Source organism: Carettochelys insculpta, chromosome 7, assembly GCF_033958435.1.
Source record: "Carettochelys insculpta isolate YL-2023 chromosome 7, ASM3395843v1, whole genome shotgun sequence".
NCBI lineage: Eukaryota > Metazoa > Chordata > Testudines > Carettochelyidae > Carettochelys > Carettochelys insculpta.
The window spans coordinates 2,399,846-2,417,964 of record NC_134143.1 but is presented as its reverse complement, the minus strand read 5'-3'; the positions used below and the strand labels follow the sequence as shown (position 1 = coordinate 2,417,964).

Here is an 18,119-nt window from a genome sequence, read left to right as displayed (position 1 = left end):
AGAGACAACGACGTCTCCACTGCGGCTGCTCTCCGAAAATGGAGCATCCATCAAAATGCTCCCAAGTGGCAGACTTGTGCCGTTGGCACCACCAGCCCTGTTGCATGTATCTCACCTGCCCAAGTCGCTCAGCAAATCTGTGTGACCAGGCAGGTGACAGATGTAGAAACACAGAGGACGCCAAGAACGGTAACAGCAGGTTCCTGCCAGTCACCAGCACCCCTGGACAGAGGCATTTGGAATTCTTACGGTGATGCCAACAGTGACACCCATAAACCCCACCCCCCAGGCTGACCCTGCACAGCCCCCTGGGGATAGTAGAGCCTATTTGTCCATTGCAGCCAGGACACGTAGCAAAGATGAGCTAAAAGGCATCCCAGGACTTGAACCCACCATCAGAGCATGAGGAGACTCACAATAACCGGTTCAGCTCACCAGCCCCCCTGGAAAGGAGCCATGGGCAGCTGCAGAGAGTTTGTGGTCTCTGGAATGAGACGCGAGGGTCAGGACGTTGGCTTATTCCGAGGGTCATTGGCTCCAGGGGTAGAACATTTGCTAGTGCTCGTGGCTGAGTGCCCAGGGCTGGGGCCGGGAAGTGGCCATGTCAGTGTCTCACTCAGGTCAATGCTGAAAGGGGGTTTAGCCGGGGAGAACAGCCCAGGGCAGTGCAGGGTTTCCCTGGACTCTCCGGCATTTCAGTGGGTCTGGCTGCTTTGGGGCCGGGACACTGACCTGTCCTGCTGCAGTCGTTGTCCCAGAGGGGCTGGGGGGTTCCAGTCTCAGACACAACACACAAAGCCGGGCTCCGCAGCACTGCAAGAGCCACCCCACAGTGTGGCAGGCGCCACGTGCGGTTTGAGCTGAGAGCCCAGAGCTGCCCCTTTCCCACAAGGACAGGAGTGTCCAGGAGGGCTGGAGCACGGGCCTGTCACCAGCATGTGAACCTTCAGAACATCCATAGTGGCTCAGAACAAAGGTCCCTCCAGCCCCATGTCCTGTCAGGGCCAACACCAGGTGCCGCAGAAGGCAGCAGCCTGGCACCTCTGGGAGCTGAACCCAGCAGCTCCTGTGTCCTCCTTTCAGCTGTGGGGCAGGAGATATGTCCCAAAGAGGCTTTTGTCCAGCTGCTGAGAAGCACAGAAGAACTCAGGACTTGCTCAGGGTGGCACAGTTGAATGGAGACCTGCCCCAGGCCCTGTGGCTGCATCTATTGCTCTCAGGGGCAGAGAAACATTCATTCCCCCTTGGCAAGGATCTGCTTTTTTCCCCAGCTGTGCACTGCCCAGCCAAGGAGCTAGGAGAGACCAGAGCACTGCATCAAGCCTTGGGGAACCAGCTCTTCACTCAGAGGCAGCTGCACCTGTGCCTGACCCCAGCTGAGCCAGGGCTGCCACTTCCTTGCCAGGGAACTACACCCCTGGCTGTGTTTGGGGGCCTGCTTAGCCCCAGGCAGCAGAGGTGAGTGCAGCTGACTCTGGAGTCAGTCTTGGCACTTTGAGGGCAAATGAAATCATCCCATCCCCACCTCTGGCAGCCAGAGCTCAGCTCAGCCTCACAAAGGTGTCCTGTGCTTGGAGTCTGCCCAACACAGGAGCTGGGAGGCAGCAGGCTGAGGTGTGGTGGAAGTAGCATCCCACAATAGGGCTCGAAATCAACAAAGAAAGAGGCAATGAAGATCGGATTCAAACCAATACATGCAGAGCACAGGGGATTTACAGTCCAGCACCTTCACCACTCGGCCACCTCATCATCTCCAGTAGAAAATTTTTCATAAGTCCCAAAGTCAACCCTGCCAGGAACCTTTCTGCACCTCGCTGGTCGGCCAGCGACACAGGATGGGCAGGTTTGGCCCAACAGGGCTACACTCACTCCTGTCCCCTGAAGTGCTGCCCCAAACACTGCTGGGGTGCAGTGCCCCAGCCAGCCAGACGGATAAGGTGGGGGCAGCCCTGGCTCCGCTGCAGCCACTGTCATGGGCAGCTGCCTGTGAGGGAAGGGCCTGTCCCCAAGGCTGGCTCAGGGGCTCTGGTCTCTCCCAGCAGCTGGGATGAGCTGGGCTGTGCACAGCTGGGAAAGGGGCAGACACTTGCCTGTGGGGTTGAATGTCACAGTCCCCTCTCTGACACTGAGAGCAATAGACCAGTCTGGAGCACCAGCCACAGGGCCTGAGGCAGGTGTCCATGTGGCTCTCCCCCCTTGTAGCCCGTGGGGTCCTGTAGCCAGACAGAGTCCCCCTGCTCTGCTCTATCCTGCCCCTTTTAGGTGCCTCTGAGCACAAAGCACAAAGAAACAGCACAGTCTCAGAGTGTCTGACAGCACAGATGCGCTAAGCTCAAGCCCAGGCTTTTGATGCTTCAAAACACAGATGTGCAGTGTCAGCATGACCCTGGACTGAAGAATACAGACAAGGGGGCTAACAGGCTGGCTGTTGACCACAGGGCCTCAACTTGCCCTTGGCTGGAACTGAAAATTGATACGCCCAGGCACCCCAATATGCTTTTGGCCTCCCGGGCTCTGAGGGTGCAATGCTGATTCGCCTCTATCCATTGTGGCTGGGCTATCAGCCCCCAGGTCACAACAAGGCTAAAGTAAGGGTGTGTCAGGAGTGGGATTTGAACCCCCACCTATAAATAGAAACCAGATTACTGAGAAAGGGTTATCTTAAGTCTGGTGCCTTAGACCACTCAGCCATCCTGACAAACCTCCTGGAACTTGCATAGAATTCATATACAAATTTCTCCTTGAGCCTGGTGACGATTTGGTGCTGACTGTTCCACAGCACCCACCCAGGGGTAGGTCACCTCCCCTGTCCTTGTCTCTACAGAGCACTGAGACTATCTGACTCAGTGAAAGTTGAACTTTCTGACTCCTGGCCCAGCCCACTCAACACAAACCATTTCCTGGGCCACCAGCCAACCACCCCGATGGCAAACGCCTTTTCTTTTTTGCTTCAAAATACCTTAAATACTGAATTATTCACATGAGGCTATTAGGTGTGCAACAGAAGGGGGGTTTGTTAAAATTGCTATGAAAGGAGTTATTAGTAATAAAAATAAAAAATAATTAAACAGATTAAGAGGTTTATCTTTTTACCAAACTTCTTTAGAAATAAAGCAAAAGACGAATTTATGTCCAAAAAGGGGGGTGAGGCTGGGGGAGTTCCTCTGCCCCTGCCCCCCACCCCAGGCATGAAAGCGAAGGAGGACCAGGACCAGAATCCAAAGTCAGGGAAAGTGAGAGGGAGGAAGGGCCCCAGGCTGGAGCCCAGACACCTTTCCTCCTCCAGGCACCTGGAGCAGTGAGCAGCTGGTACTGACAGCTCCAAGGAGAGACTTAAAAGCCACAGAGCAGCGGAGGGCCAGGCAACAGGACGGGAGGACCAAGCCTATGCCTGGGCTGCAGACAGCCGTACAGACCACACCTGCTTCACTTCCACCCTCTGGCACAGCAAACAGCGACCTAAGGCCTCCCACTGACCAGCACACAGGGAAGCTGCTGCCGCTCTGTGACTGGTGTTGGGAGATGGCAGGAAAGCCAGGCCTGCCCTCGGCACCTCTGTCCCTGCTCCCACTCGACGGGCTCAGAAAAGAGCCAGGTGCCCATTTGGAAGAGGGAAAGTGCCTTACACATCAGCCTGGATCCACCACCCTCTTCCTTTGGCAAGTGGAGGACAGTAAAGGGGCCAGTGAGAGCATCCAGGGATAACAACCAACCAGTGACTCCTTCCTGAAGTTCAGCTGGAGCCAGACCATTTGTCAGGGTAGGTGAGAAGAAAGTCTCTGAACAAACCCACCGCAATTGGCTGCTATGAAATCAGACTCCCTATCCATTAGGTCATAGAAAACAGCTGCTTGCGGGTGCTTCTTTGAGAGGAGTGGACAATGTGCTTCTTGGAGAATCCAGCAATAGGGCAGATCCTCTGGCTGTGGGCACTCTAGCTCCTCCTTTCAGAAGATGCTACACAGACGCTTCCAGCAATATGAAGCGCATCATTAGCATAATGGTGGCCACATGTGCTTCAAAAGTGCCAGATTCAAAACACACACTGCCCAGGGAGCTGGGGCCCTTCAAAATGACCCCCCCGAATAAAAAACCCCCTTCTTCCCATTTTTTTCTCCTCTTGTCTTCCTCTTCTTGGCCTCCTTTTTCTGCCCCATTCCTGCCTTACTTCTTCCTTCAGCACCTCAAGCAAAGGAGGCCAGCAGAAAGACCTGGTCTCCTGGGGCCAACCTCCAAGGGCAGGCGGTCCAAGCCACAAGCCTCCTACAAATGACTGGTTTAACTTCTGTAGTTTCCCCATGCTGACAGCAAAGGGAATGCTCAGCTGATGTCACCATCTTCTGTCCCAAAGGAATTGGACTCATTAGAGGGACAGGCTGGGGCAGAAGGAGATGAGACATCCTGGGCACAAAGGGGATGCACAATAATGGAAACTTTAACACCTCTGCCTCATTTTGAATCAGAGACCTTTTGTGTGGTAGGCCAGTTAGATAACAGCTACACTACAGAAGCTCTTACTACTTTGCTTTCCCACCCCTCAATTCCAACCACAATGCACAATCTCCACAAAGTCTGATGAGTTCCAGAGCCCCAACCTGTTACAGGCATGTTGGTGAGTCAGCCCAACGAGAGGCCTAGCTCCAGCGGGCCTCACTCATCTAGCAGGATAAAGAGCTCTAATTCAGACACACCTGTGTGCAAAGAAGCCCAGCCCTTGGAGATAGGGACATTTTCAACAAACCACCACAGCACCAGGAAGTCCCACAGAGATTTGTTTTCAGAATTCAGATTCCTGGGTGCTGCCATTTACACAACGGGATCAGAAAAGTTTAGCCATTTTGGAGAGGAATAAGGGGATTTTGAAAGGTGCAGGGTCCTTTCAAAAAGGACCCCCATGTAGATGCGCTGAGCTACGAGCGTTCAAAAGTGGCGCTTTTGAAGCACCACAGCCAGAAGTGTCCTAATGCTCATGAGGCTCTGAATATTCAATTGAGCGCCTCATTAGTAATCTTTGAAATGGCCATTTGCATGGCCATGGCCATTTTGAAGTTTTGGCCAAGTGTGGCCACAGCCATTGAGCCCAGCCCTTCTTGCTGCCGACTCCACCTGGCTGGAGGGCAACATTTCTCTGAAACCTCCAGAGTGAACAAACAGGTTCATTTTTCTTTTACAAAAAGCAGCCTGCAGACAATTAACAGAAATGCAGAGACTGGGGAGCTTGGTGGAACTTGCGTATGAATATCTGGCTGAGGAAGCACATAATGGCCCTGGCTGTGAATTCCCAGAGTAACCGACATCCTCTGTACACACACATTTACAAAGTGTGCAGCTACCTCATCCCTGAATGTGATACATATGGTAGACCATGAATGAGCACTTTTTTATAGAAATGAGACACAAAACTCCTCATATCAGTATCAACTGTCAGTTTCCCTTTGTCACCAGATTTCAGCTGTGGGAGGGGTTTGCCAGGTTTATATGCAATGGCTCTGGCAAATGTTGATGGTTCATCTCCATCACTCAGGGAGACAGATTTTCTGCATGTGTGGGACAGCTCTCCCATCTGCTTGGAGCCTCATGAGTTAAGATAAAGAAGTAGGAGAAAACCTACAGAAAGACATAAGCCCACCGCTCAGCTGTGGCTGGGTTTACATCAGGGTAGGTAACTTCTCTGTCTGGCACATTTGATTATTTGGCACCCTGGTGCCCTGGGGGTGAAGCATAGTAGAGTTTCTACTGTACTAATACGGAAGGAAAGAGTGCAGTAAATTATACTCCTCGGACTTCAGAAAAGCAGACTTTGACTCCCTCAAGAACCGGATGGGCAGAATCCCCTGGGGTGCTACCATGAAGGGAAAAGGAGTCCAGGGAAACTGGCAGTATTTTAAAGGAGCTCTATTGAAGGCGCAGAAAGAAACCGTCCTGATGCACAGCAAGAGAGGTAAATATGGCAGGAGACCAGACTGGCTTACTGGGGAAATCCTTGGAAAACTTTGGCACAAAAAGGGAGCTTACAAAAAGTGGAACCTTGGACAGATGTCCTGGGAGGGACATAAAGGTATAGCTTGAGAATATAGGACATTTATCAGGAAGGGGAAAGCGCAACTGGAATTGTGACTCGCAAGGAATGTGAAGGATAACGAGAAAAGTTTCTACAGTCATGTTAGCAAGAAGAAGGTGATCAGAGAGGGTGTGGGGCCTCTACTGAATGAGGGAGGTAACCCAGTGACAGATGATGTAGGGAAAGCTGAAGTACTTAATGCTTTCTTTGCTCCTCTCTTCACGGACAAGGACAGCTCCTGGACAAATGCGATGAGTGATGCATTGTGGGATGAAGGTGGACAGCCTTTGGTGGGGAAAGAACAGGTTAGGATCTATCTAAAAAAGCTAAGTATCAGACGGGTAGCTGTGTTAGTCTGGATCTGTAACAGCAACGAAGGGTCCTGTGGCACCTTATAGACTAACAGAAAAGTTTTGAGCGTGAGCTTTCGTGAGCACAGACTCACTTCATCAGATGCTGGTCATGGAAATCTGCAGGGCCAGGTATAAGCCTGAGCAAGGCTGGGGATAACAAGCTTAGCTCAGTCAGGAAGGATGAGGCTTACTACCAGCAGTTGATCTGGAGGTGTGAACACCAAGGGAGGGGAAGCTGCTTTTGTATTTAGCCAGCCAGTCACAGTCTTTGTTTCATCCTGAGCTGAGGGTGTTGAATTTGCAGATGAATTGTAGCTCAGAAATTTCTCTTTGGAGTCTGGTCTTGAAATTTCTTTGCTGTAGGATAGCTACTTTTCAGTCTGCTACTGTGTGGCCTGGGAGATTGAAGTGCTCTCCTACGGGTTTTTGTCTATTGCCATTTCTGATGTCTGATTTGTGTGCGTTTATTCTTTTACGTAGAGTCTGTCCAGTTTGTCCGATGTATATAGCAGAGGGGCATTGCTGGCACATGATTACATGAATTATATTGGTAGATGTGCAGCTGAATGAACCCACGATGGTGTGGCTGATCTGGTTAGGTCCCGTAATGGTGTTGCTGGTGTAGATATGTGGGCAGAACTGGCAACGAGGTTTGTTGCATGGAAGGGTCACTGAGTTAGAGTGACTGTGGTGCGGTGTATAGTTGCTGGTTAGGATTTGCTTCAGGTTGGCAGGTTGTCTGTGGGCAAGGACTGGTCTGCCTCCCAAGGCCTGTGAAAGTGCGCGATCATTGTCCAGGATGGGTTGTAAATCCCTGATGATGCGCTGTAGAGGTTTTAGCTGAGGACAGACTGTAGGTGATGGCTAGTGGTGTTCTGTTGGTTTGTCTCTTGGGCTTGTCCTGTAGCAAGAGGCTTCGTGGCACACGTCTGGCTCTGTTGATCTGTTTTTTCACAGGCTGTTCCTTCTTCATCCATTACTTTTCAGCTAAGGACAAAGTACCTCCAAGCATTAGGTCATATTGGGGTTATTAAGTATGAAAGCCAGCTGTGCTGGAGAATGGCTCACTGGTGTTGGAAGAGTTGTGCTCCAGATGAGTACAGAAAGAGTTGAGCCTGCCTGACTCATAAAGTACAAAGCAAAACTAGTGTGGAGAGAGCATTGTCTACAGCTGTGTCAGGATGGCCGAGTGGTCTAAGGCGCCACACTCAAGGCATTGTCTTTCCCTCACCTGGGTGTTCTGGTCTCCCCTGGAGGCGTGGGTTCAAATCCCATTCCTGGCATCATTTTCTACATGCCAAACTGGCCTCCAGAGGCTCTGAAAAAGACATGAAAGAGCAAAAGGCATTAACCTGACCCCATCACTCCCTTTCTCACACACACTCTGTCAAACTCTCCTGTCTGCTTCCCTCCCCATGGGACCTGCAGATAAACAATTTCTGGTCACCTGTGACTCTTTGGAGGTTGGCACCCTGCATACCTTGGCTATTGATACTGGCATACACGCCTTCCTTCTGAGAAAGGTAAAGTTGCCTCTACAGCATAACTAAACTATCATCATTTACCACTGGTAAAGAGTACAGCTTAGTGGTGGAGCATTTGACTGCAGCTGAAGAAGTCCCAGGTGCTCCTTCACAGATGGTTGTCTTAAGGGAAATATATTTTCATCTCCAGTACCTTTGGGGATTTTCCTGGATGTTTGAAATAGATTTAAACACTTACCATTTTCCTCTGCAAATGTACCAGCACTGAGCAAACCGATCCTTCAGCTGAGATCAGTCCCCAGCCTGCAAAGCTCAGGGTTCTGTTCCCATTGAACACACAAGGGTACTATACATCACAGATATGCAGGGCCCTGCTCACAGTGGCCTGTGCTGGGCAGGAGAACCAGGCCCAAAGCCAGGGGGCTCAGGAATCTAACACACAAAGGCCACTTGGTTCAGATGGAGCTCACAGCACTTTGGCTTCATCACGCTCACCCAGCAGCATGAGGGCCCACCCCAGGCACAGGAAGGAGCCTGTGCCTCTGACCAGGAAACATTCAACCGGCAGGGGGCAGAGCTGCCGGAAGCCCCAGAAAAGAACCCAGCCCAGGATGAGGCAATGCCCTACCACAGTGGGGACTGCAGAAAGGACCAACACACCACAGAAAAGTCACTGACAGTTCCCAGCTGCAGAGCCCCATCCATTGGCCCAACGCCCCCAAAGCAAGACATGAGTGAGCCAGGCTAACACCAGCCCCACAGCCAGGGGTTAGAAACTGGCCTTAAGGATGAGAGGTCCATGGAGTGACTTCTGCCCCAAAAGGCTCATTTACGAGTTTACCTTGGGGCTCCCAGAGAGGCCAGTGTCTGGAGGATGAGGGGTTTCTTACCTGGAACTGCAGCCTGACATGTCCCCGCCTGCTCAGATTGGCCACAGGAAAGATTCTAGATCAAGAACTGAACAGTCAGAGCCACAAAACACATTCAGAGACCAGAACAAGTTACAGTCCTCAGAATGAATGAAACCAAAAGGTAACTGTGCCAGGGCATCTGCCCAACACAGGCTTGCGAGGTGGGCAACTGGGCCCAACCACGGCCAAGGCCGTACCTGGAGGAAGAGGCAGGGAGGAGAGATTCATTGCCAGCAGGAGCAGATGGATCTGTAAGCAGGGATGGGAGCTGGTAACACAGAGGCTGCTGGGAAAGGCAGTCACTTGTACGGCTGAGGGTTCATAGCCAGTGAAGCCAAATGAAGAGGGAGGTGTGGGATGCAGTCCAGGAAAGAGCATCGAGACCTGGGACGGGAAAGCTCAGAACTGCTGGGTGGAGGGTACCAGCCGGGCTGGAACCAGAGGGAGGGGGCACCTGGGTTCCACCAGCAGCCACTGAGGATGTGGCTTAGCTGGGGCCTGTGGCGGAGAACACGAGTGCTCCATGGGTCGCTGTGGGAGTGACAGGGAACTGCAGGACTGTTGCTCAGAAGGAAGGAAAAGCCAAGTTACCCAGACAAAGGCTGAGTCAGCAGCTGGGCAGTCGCAGCTTCTCCCAGCAAGAGGTGCTGCCCCAGTGAGCGGGAGGTGGGTAGTCACTGGCAGGGCCTCATCTTGACACAGCTAATGCCTCAGCTGAGCCACCGAGTGGCGACTGGCTGCTCCATCACACTCAGAAAAGGAACAGAGGAAAAATGTGCACAAGGACACAAGCCCCCCAACAGTCTGGCAAGGACAGAGGCAGAAGAAGGGCTTGTCTGGGACTTGAATCCAGGACTTCTCCCCACCCTCAAAGGGAGACTCATACCCCTAGGCCAACCAGCCACAGCAGAAGGGAAGGCATTGACCATGCTCCAGAACCAGGCTTGAACTCACAGCCCGTGCTCTGAGAAGTACTGTGCCTCCGTTCACCTTTCAAAGGTCATTTCCATGCTCTCTTCACAGCCCTGAGGAAAGAAAGAAACTTCATACTCGGGACAGTTCCCAAACCACACAGTGTGGGAGAAAAAGAAAGGGACCACGAAGGCAGGGAGAGCAGCAAACACACTGTTTGAGGGGAGCATCACAGAGTTCAACTCGAGACTTCTTGTGCCCTGAGCAGCACTCAGGCTTGCAAAACAAACCCAGCTGTGGAGGAGAAGCAGTCGTCGCTTCTCACAATTTAAAACAAAAGCAAAACCAGAGAGAGCCCCACACATGACTTCACCTTGCCAAGAACTTCTCCACATTCCCTCCCGCCTGCAGTGAGATTCAAAACCTGGGAACGGGAAAGATGCTGCTGAGCTCACTCCTTCACAGAGCTGCCTGAGCTGTGTGATTCCACCCAGCATACGTTGAGCTTGCTGCTGTGCTTCACAAGATCCAAACACCAGCAAAGCTGGGCAGGCCCAGGTGTTGGGGCTGGCAGGGACTCAGGTGTGGGCAGATAGCAGAGCTTCCTGCAATATTTCAAAGGAGGAAGTAGAAAGTGCAGTGAGACAACTAAAGAAGAACAAAAGTCCTGAAAATGGTAAGATCATGGGAGAGATGCTCAAAAATGGCAGAGAAAGTATGTCAGGAAATACACCCACAAGGTAACACAGCATGGAAAGAAAGGAGGGCACCTAAGGAATGGACAACATTGACGCTAGTGACAATACGCAAGAGAGGAAATGCATTGGAGTGCAAGAACCACAGAATGATTGTCCTAACCAGTGATCTAGGCAATGTGCTGATGGTTCTACTGACAGAGAGACTGAGATCGCAGATAGAACAACATCTAATGGACACGCAAGGGGGATTCAGGAAAGATAGAAGTACCATATAGCAGATATTGGCACTAAGACTGACAGCAGAGAAAGCTCAATGAAAACACAAAACGTCGACAGTCACTTTGTTGATTTTCAAAAGGCATTTGACAGGATAGATCAGAAAGTGACTTGGGCGCTGTTGGAGTCACAGGGAGTGGATAGCAGACTGATCGGTTGTTGATAGGTATCAACAACAATGAGAAGGCCGTGGTAAGAATGTGCGGAGGGATGGGAATTTGGTTTATAACAAGTATCTTCATCATGCACCTAGAGAGAGTGATGGACAAGATCAAAGACAAAGTAGAAGGAATAGCTGCACGGGATGATAATCTACAAGCTGAGGTTCATGGATGATATAGTTCTCTTTGAAGATGATGAAGAGAAGCTAACAAGGATGGTGCAGGTGCTAAACAAGGAAGGGAAGTGGTACAGACTGATTATGAACATTGTTATACAAAAACAATGATACATGTAGATAAGAAAATTGGAAGGGAGATCAGCGTAGATGGGATCGAAGTAGAGAAGATCACATATCTGGGAAGTAACATCATATATGCTCTAGACTGTAAGAATGAAATAGTGACGAATAGTGAAAGCAAGTGCAATTTTGAAGACAATGGATAAGAACTGAAAAAAACAAAGCGATTATCTTAGGAACAAAGCTGAGTGTCTTGAAAACGTGTGTATTCAACAGCATGTTGTACGGATGTGAGACATGGAGAAGAGAAGAGAAGGATATTGGTGTTCGAGAGGAGCTGTTATGGAAAGATCCTGATAATCGGATGGATGCTGAAGCTCACCAATGAGGAATTCTACAGAAAGAAGCAACTGAAAGAGAACCTACTGCAGAAGGTTATGCAATGGAAGTTACAGGTATCTGAGTATATCTGCAGAATGGAGGAAAGAAAAATCAAGACCCTGGTATTTAGCACAATGGAGGGTTCGACTAGGAGAGGCAGAGCCCACAGAGAATGGGTAGATGATGTCGTAGGTGGGCTCGGAGTTAGTCTACGGAAACTGAGCTGTTCCACACTGGACAGGGAAAGAATGAAGGAAATTGTGAGGGAGGCGTTGGCCACCAGTGAGCGCTGAGTCGCTGGTACTTGACGGTCTGTGGAATAGCAGGTTAAAGCGCAGCTCTTAGAAACAGAAGAGCCCAGGTCCCATTCCCAGCAGTGCCTGGGTTTTAGCAATGGTGATGGGCTCTGTGGCTTAGCTGGTTTAGGCATGTTTTGTAAACTGGAGATCCGAGGTTCTGCTCCCAATCGTACCTGGGGGCTGGGTTTTGCTGTACCTGGCCCTGGCCACTATAAGGCTATGTGCGTTGGTGGACCTTTTCTGTGATCCATAAGAGCTGTTCTGATGGTTTACACCAGGGTGAGCAAACTTTGTATAATGGGACCCAGTATTATTCCCTGGGTCCCCCAACCTGGAAGGGATGCGCTGTGCTCCCTTGGTGATGGCGGGGGAGCTGGCAGGGGAGGCAAAGGAGGCCGGCTGTGTGTGATTGTCTATGTCAGTGTTACCCAGTTTTATTTGGCCAAGGAAACCTTTTAAACTTCAAAAGAAATTTAAAGAACCCCTAATAACCCTTTAACCCCTCTCAGCCCCACATTGACCACCCTGATCCCCAAGCTTAACCCCTCTCAACCAGAAACCCTCCCAGATACCTCACCCAACATGATGGACGACTCTACCTCTGCGTCTCCTACTCAAGTAGGGAAGGACTGACGCAGGATAATGCAGGACGCCTCTGACTCCACTTCAAACAACAGCAGTGCAGGGATCCGCAGAAGTCACACAGCGGCAGCAGGGCAGGGAACAGCAGAGGAGTCAGTGGTGGAAGAATCCGAAGATGCAAATGACTCCGCATGCAGCTCTGGAGCGACAAGTTGCTGCCCGCTGAGTGGGGAGCCCTTAATTTCACTTTGCGGAACACCAGCTGGGAAACACGGGCCTGTGTGAACGGTGGCAAATAAAAACATGTCAATGACAAGACTGGAGCTGAACTGAGATCTTTGGGAGCTGGGTGGAAGAAGTCTCTGGGAAACCCCAAAGTAGCAGTGTTGTGACATGGAGCCTCTCATCAGGAGCAGGTACTTTCACCCTGCTGTGAGAGGGTTGCAACCTGGCACTGAGGGATGTGGCCTTGAGACAGATTCAAGGTCTCAGGATGTGGAAGCTGGTGTTAAGCAGAGGTGCGTTGCATCTCATGGTGGGCAGTCTGGAGTCCCCAGAGATGTAGCACAGGGAAACTGGGACAATGTAGAAAAGGAAGTCCAGAGAGTGACCACAATGCTCTGTGGCAAATACCGGACACCGATCTCTGGATATAGGGGAGCTGCTCTCCTGTGTCAAGGCTCTGTGGTGATGGGGGGCTGTGCCCCACGGAGAGGCACCAGAGGTGGAGGTGCAACAGCAGAGATGAGGGGCAGCAAAGGATGGGGGCTCCAGAATCTCCTGGTGGGGGTGTGTGCTGAGAAAAGGGGCTGTGAAAGCTCTCACTGGGCGGGGGTCAGGAAATGCAGCAGCCACCCCACAGCAGGGGTTCCTGGCAGTGGGGGCTGCCGTGCTGGGGAAAGGGGCAGCTGTCCCATGGAAGAGGTTCCCTGCAGCAGGCGCTGCCTCACTCAGTTGTGGCATAAGAGAAGAGAGAACAGAGCTGAGGTTTCCGTAGAGTAGATCCCGGCGGGTTGAAGTACCTGCTCTGCCATCTTCACCAGCCCTCCCAACAGGTAATGCCCAGCAAAGTGAGTCTGGCAGCATTTGACCTCACAGCCTTTGAGTGACCGGCCTTAACTCAAGGTAACCAAACAGCACAAAACCGCACAAATGCACCACTTTAAAGACTAACAAGACAATCAGTTTGGTGATGAGCTTTAGCTCAAGGTAATCGTGACAGCTGGGAAGGGCAGCACGCTTTCCATTGGGCCCCACACAGAGACTAGGGACACCCAGCATACGAGCTCCCCTCTCTGACTCTCCTGGCTAAGAGCCACCAATGTCCCTCTCCCTTTTTGTACTGGGCCAGAGTTGTGCCCTTCGCTGCACAGTGACACACCTCTAGGGCCCAAAGTTCAAGGAAACAGTTCAAAAATTACGAGAAAGATCCCTTCAGGGCAGAACATTTTGAAGAGAGACACAGACAGACAGACACAGACACAGACACAGACAGACAGACACAGACACAGACAGAGAGTCAGACAGATTAGTTGGGTTTTTTACTATGTGCCTGTTTTGCTCCAGAGCCCTCGGGTGTGTTTACACAAGGGGCTGCCGGGGTCAGGACATGAGCCCTGCAGAGCTGGGGGGTGTCTGTGGCAGTGACATCACAAGGGCCTTTCGCACAGCAGTAGCTGATTGGTTAAAGGAGGTGGGGAGGTGGTGACCTCACATCAGTGCAGAACAATGGCCAGGTGGGACAGGTTGCAGGACAGGGGCCATTTCAGAGCCCCCCAGGGCTTTGCTGCAGGGCGTCTTTTGCTCGAGAGCTCTGCCCTGGGGGCTGGAGAGAGAATTCAGGGTGAGGAAGATGAGTGCGAGTGTCTCCCATTCCCCTCTGCCCTGAGCCCTGGCTAGGAATTCCCTCTCAGCCTGCTGCCCCTCACCCACTGTCCGAGGCCCCCGCTGGGTGTTGCCTTAGACCCTGCCAACCCCCACTGCCCTGAGCACGACATTAACGCGGCCCATGTTCCCTGGCAGAGGGTAACACCATCACCACCTGCTGCAATGTGCTTCCAATGGAGGGACCCCCAGTCTGCTGCCTGCTCCTGAGCTCAGCTGCTCAGCTGCTCCCAGCTCACCCAGAGCACATGGCCTTGCACCAGCAGCTGCCCTGTCTGCTCTCCTACCCACAGGCACAGAGCCCAGAGGAGCAGACCCCACAGCTGTCACCCCAACTCCAGAACCTTCTGCGTGTGCAGTGCTGAACCTGCCCACCGAAACAACTGACCTGCAACTCACCCCCCCGCTCTAGGGGTATCTCCGTATTAGGTACATGGCTCACATGTGCATCACCACTTTCTCTCAGCTGAGGCAGCCCATGGCCACAGCTTCCTCCTTCAAATCCAGCCTCCAGATCAAAAGTGCGTCTGTTCCCACCAGGTGAGAGAGGAGATGTTCAAAGTGCTCTCTGGAGCCATTGCACACAGCTAGAGATCCCCCCTGTACATTGAGAGCTTTGTGGGAGGCAGCCAAGTAGAAGGGGGCACTGCTCTCACATTACCTTGGAAGGAAAGTGTGGAGAAGAAGACAGGCATTGGAGAACCTGGGTATCAATCCCACCACCTTTTGCAGGTGAGCGAGCACTCTACCATTTGAGCTAATTCCCCTGAGTGTCTTAAAACCTTGTGCCCCAGCCACCCCACTGTTGAGTCACAGAATCACAGAGATGGAAGGGACCTCAGGAGGTCATCCAGTCCAGGCCCCTGTTTCAAGCAGGATGAACCCCTACTAAGTCATCCCAGCCAGAACCTTGTCCAGCCGGGACTTAAAAACCTCAAGGGATGGAGAATCCACCACCTCTCTTTGCAACGCATTCCAATGCTTCACCACCCACCTGGTGAAGAAGTTTTTCCTAATATCTAACCTCCACTTTTCCCTCTTCAACTTCTGACCATTAGTCCTTGTTCTGCCATCTGACACCACTGAGAACAGTTTCTCACCCTCCTCTTTAGAGCTCCCCTTCAGGAAGTTGAAGGCTGCTATTAAATCACCTCTAAGTCTTCTCTTCTGCAAACTAAACAAGCCCTAATCCCTCAGCCTGTCCTCATAGGTCTTGTGCTCCAGACCCTTAAACATTTTTGTTGCCCTTCGCTGAACCTGCTCTCGCAAATCCACATCCTTTTTATACTGGGGGGCCCAAAACTGGCCACAATGTTCCAGATGTGGCCTCACCAGTGCCGAATAAAGAGGAATAACTACTTCTCTAGATCTGCTCGAAATGCTCCTCCGAATGCACCCCAGTATGCCGTTAGCTTTCTTGGCTACAGGGGCACACTGTTTACTCATATCCAGCCTTTCATCCACCATAACCCCTAGGTCCCTTTCCATCGTACTGCTGATGAGCCAGTCAGTCCCCAGCCTGTAACATTGTTTGGGATTCTTCCGCCCCAGGTGCAGGACTCTACACTTCTCCTTATTGAACCGCATCAGATTTCTTTTGGCCCAGTCCTCCAATTTATCCAGGTCCCATTGGATTCTCTCTCTACCCTCCAACGTATCTACCTCTCCCCCTAGTTTTGTGTCATCCACAAACTTGCTGAGGGTTGAACCGAGTCCCTCATCCAGGTCATTAATGAAGATGTTGAATAACACCGGCCCCAGAACTGAGCCTTGAGGCTTCAAACTCCGCTTGAAACAGACCAACATCCAGATATTGAGCCATTGACCACTACCCGTTGGGCCCGACCATCAAGCCAGCTTTCTATCCATCTTATAGTCCATATGTCCCTGCCGCTCCCCTGGCTCCTGTCTGAAGACGACACTTGTAAGACTGGTTCCTGCCAGCTGGCTGAGCTGTTTAGACACAGCTGCTAATAACGCCAAAATGGCAGTTTCCAGCTCCAGGTGAGCCCTTGGGGCATCTTGACAAAGTGGCCTGGCTGGTCTGGACAGGGACAGGGAGGTTCCAGTGGCTTTGCAGTGCCTGGTGTCCTCTGCACATGTTCTGCTGGCTGGGTCACCTCCCTGGACTCAGCGTCATTAAGCTCCGTGGGCAGCTGAGATACACGTAGCGGGTGGCTCTGTGAACTGCAGAGGTGTTTAGCACGTGGTGCTTTGGCTGGTGGTTCCTTTGTGAGAGCAGCTGCAGTGGAGAGTTAGGGGTCTGTGGGAGGAGGTGTTTCCATTGGGGTCAGGGGCATATTTTTAAGCTTTTACTGAACGGCCATGTCTGTGATTTATTTATAGAGCCACTTTCAGAGTGCTCCAGCTGGGTGTGTTTAATAGCTGGAGCTGCTACAAAGGATGATCAAATAGAGGTACCGAAACGGGGCGTTAATATTCTTTTTAATATGACGTCATATGAAATAATCATGAGCAGCATTGCTGCTTGTGAGTTATCAGCTGCTTAAATCTGTTTGTCTTCCATACCTATGAGCTGTTCCAAATATGTGTTAATAGCTAAGGATGTTTATTTGTACCCATGAGGCAAATCTACACATGAGCCCAGCATTGGTGTTGCCCATAAAAAATTCATCCCACCCCAAAGGAAATTCCACCAGCCCGAGGATGGGCAATGGCCGAGGGAACACGGATGTGGCCTTGGTTCTCTGGTGGCTGACAAAGGAAGGGATGAGGGCTGCAGAGGTTGAGGCTCGTGGGCTGCTGCCCTCCCCCAGTGGCCAGACCACTGGACGGGTGCAGTACAGAAGCTATTATTCTGGATAATTCTGCAGAAACCTTTTCCTCCCAGCCCTGGAACTGAATGGGGGGAGGGAGCTGTGGACTCTTCGATGTTACACCACTGAGGGGACAATGCTACTCCTTTTGCTTGACACCTCTCAGATATTCATGTGATTTTTCTGGCCAAGGATGGAAAACTGATTCATTCAGCCTGGTGCACTCCCCTGTGGGAACAAGAGCCCCCAGAATGCAGGTAGCAGTGTCTGGGAATGGATATGTTGCCTGGCATTTAGCCGCCAATGTCATGAGGTGAAGTGCCTCAGTTTCCCCTTCCACACCACAGTGCAGGCTCGTTACCCCTTTACTGCGCGACCCAGTTGGAAGCCTGTCTAAAGGTCATGGCTTACAAGCTGCCTGCTTCTGAGACTCCTCTGCTCCTCCCCCAGCATGTGCACAATCTTCCTCCCAAAATCATGCGTGTCACACACTGTGAAAGGATTCACCATCATACCTGGCCTGCAGCCAGCCCCAGACACCCCCAGCCAGGCTGCTCCCACCCCCTGGAATGTTCAACGCTGACCAAAGGCCTGGCGGTGATCAGCCTGAGGGCAGAGAGCCGCAGACACCCCCAGCCAGGCTCTTCTCCTGACCCTGGCAGGCCACACAGTGACTGAAGGCCTCCCATCAGCCAGCCTGGGGCCAGCTGCTGACAGTCTGCTCCCAGTGTCAGGAGATGGCAGGAAGCAGAGCAGCTCTGTCACTGCTTCCGCTTGTGGGACTCAGGTTGGCAGTGGGGCAGGAGACGTGGCCTCAGGAGGTTTCTCTCCTCGTGAGAAGCAGAGGAACCCCCAGGGCTGCAAAGGGCTGTTAAATCAGCCCCTCCTGCACAAGGACAGGCACCATTTGGAAGAGGGAAACCGCCCAACACACAAGCCTGATTTACTCCCCCTCATCTTTGGCAAGTCCAGAAAGGTAATGGCTCAGCGGGAGCAGCCAAGGCTCATGCCTCACCAGCGACTGCTTCCCAGAGTCCAGCTGGAGCCAGACTATTGCTCAGAGCAGCCAAGCAGAGGGCTGTAGTCTGTGGGCAAAGGCTG

General features: G+C 51.9%; 1 non-coding gene across 1 annotated transcript; it reads left to right on the top strand.

Annotated features, from left to right (window-relative positions):
- Window positions 1–7,589: 7,589 nt before the first annotated feature.
- TRNAL-CAA (transfer RNA leucine (anticodon CAA)) lies at window positions 7,590–7,697 on the top strand. The gene is made up of 2 exons: window positions 7,590–7,627; window positions 7,653–7,697. It is a non-coding gene; the product is annotated as a tRNA-Leu (tRNA).
- Window positions 7,698–18,119: the final 10,422 nt, after the last annotated feature.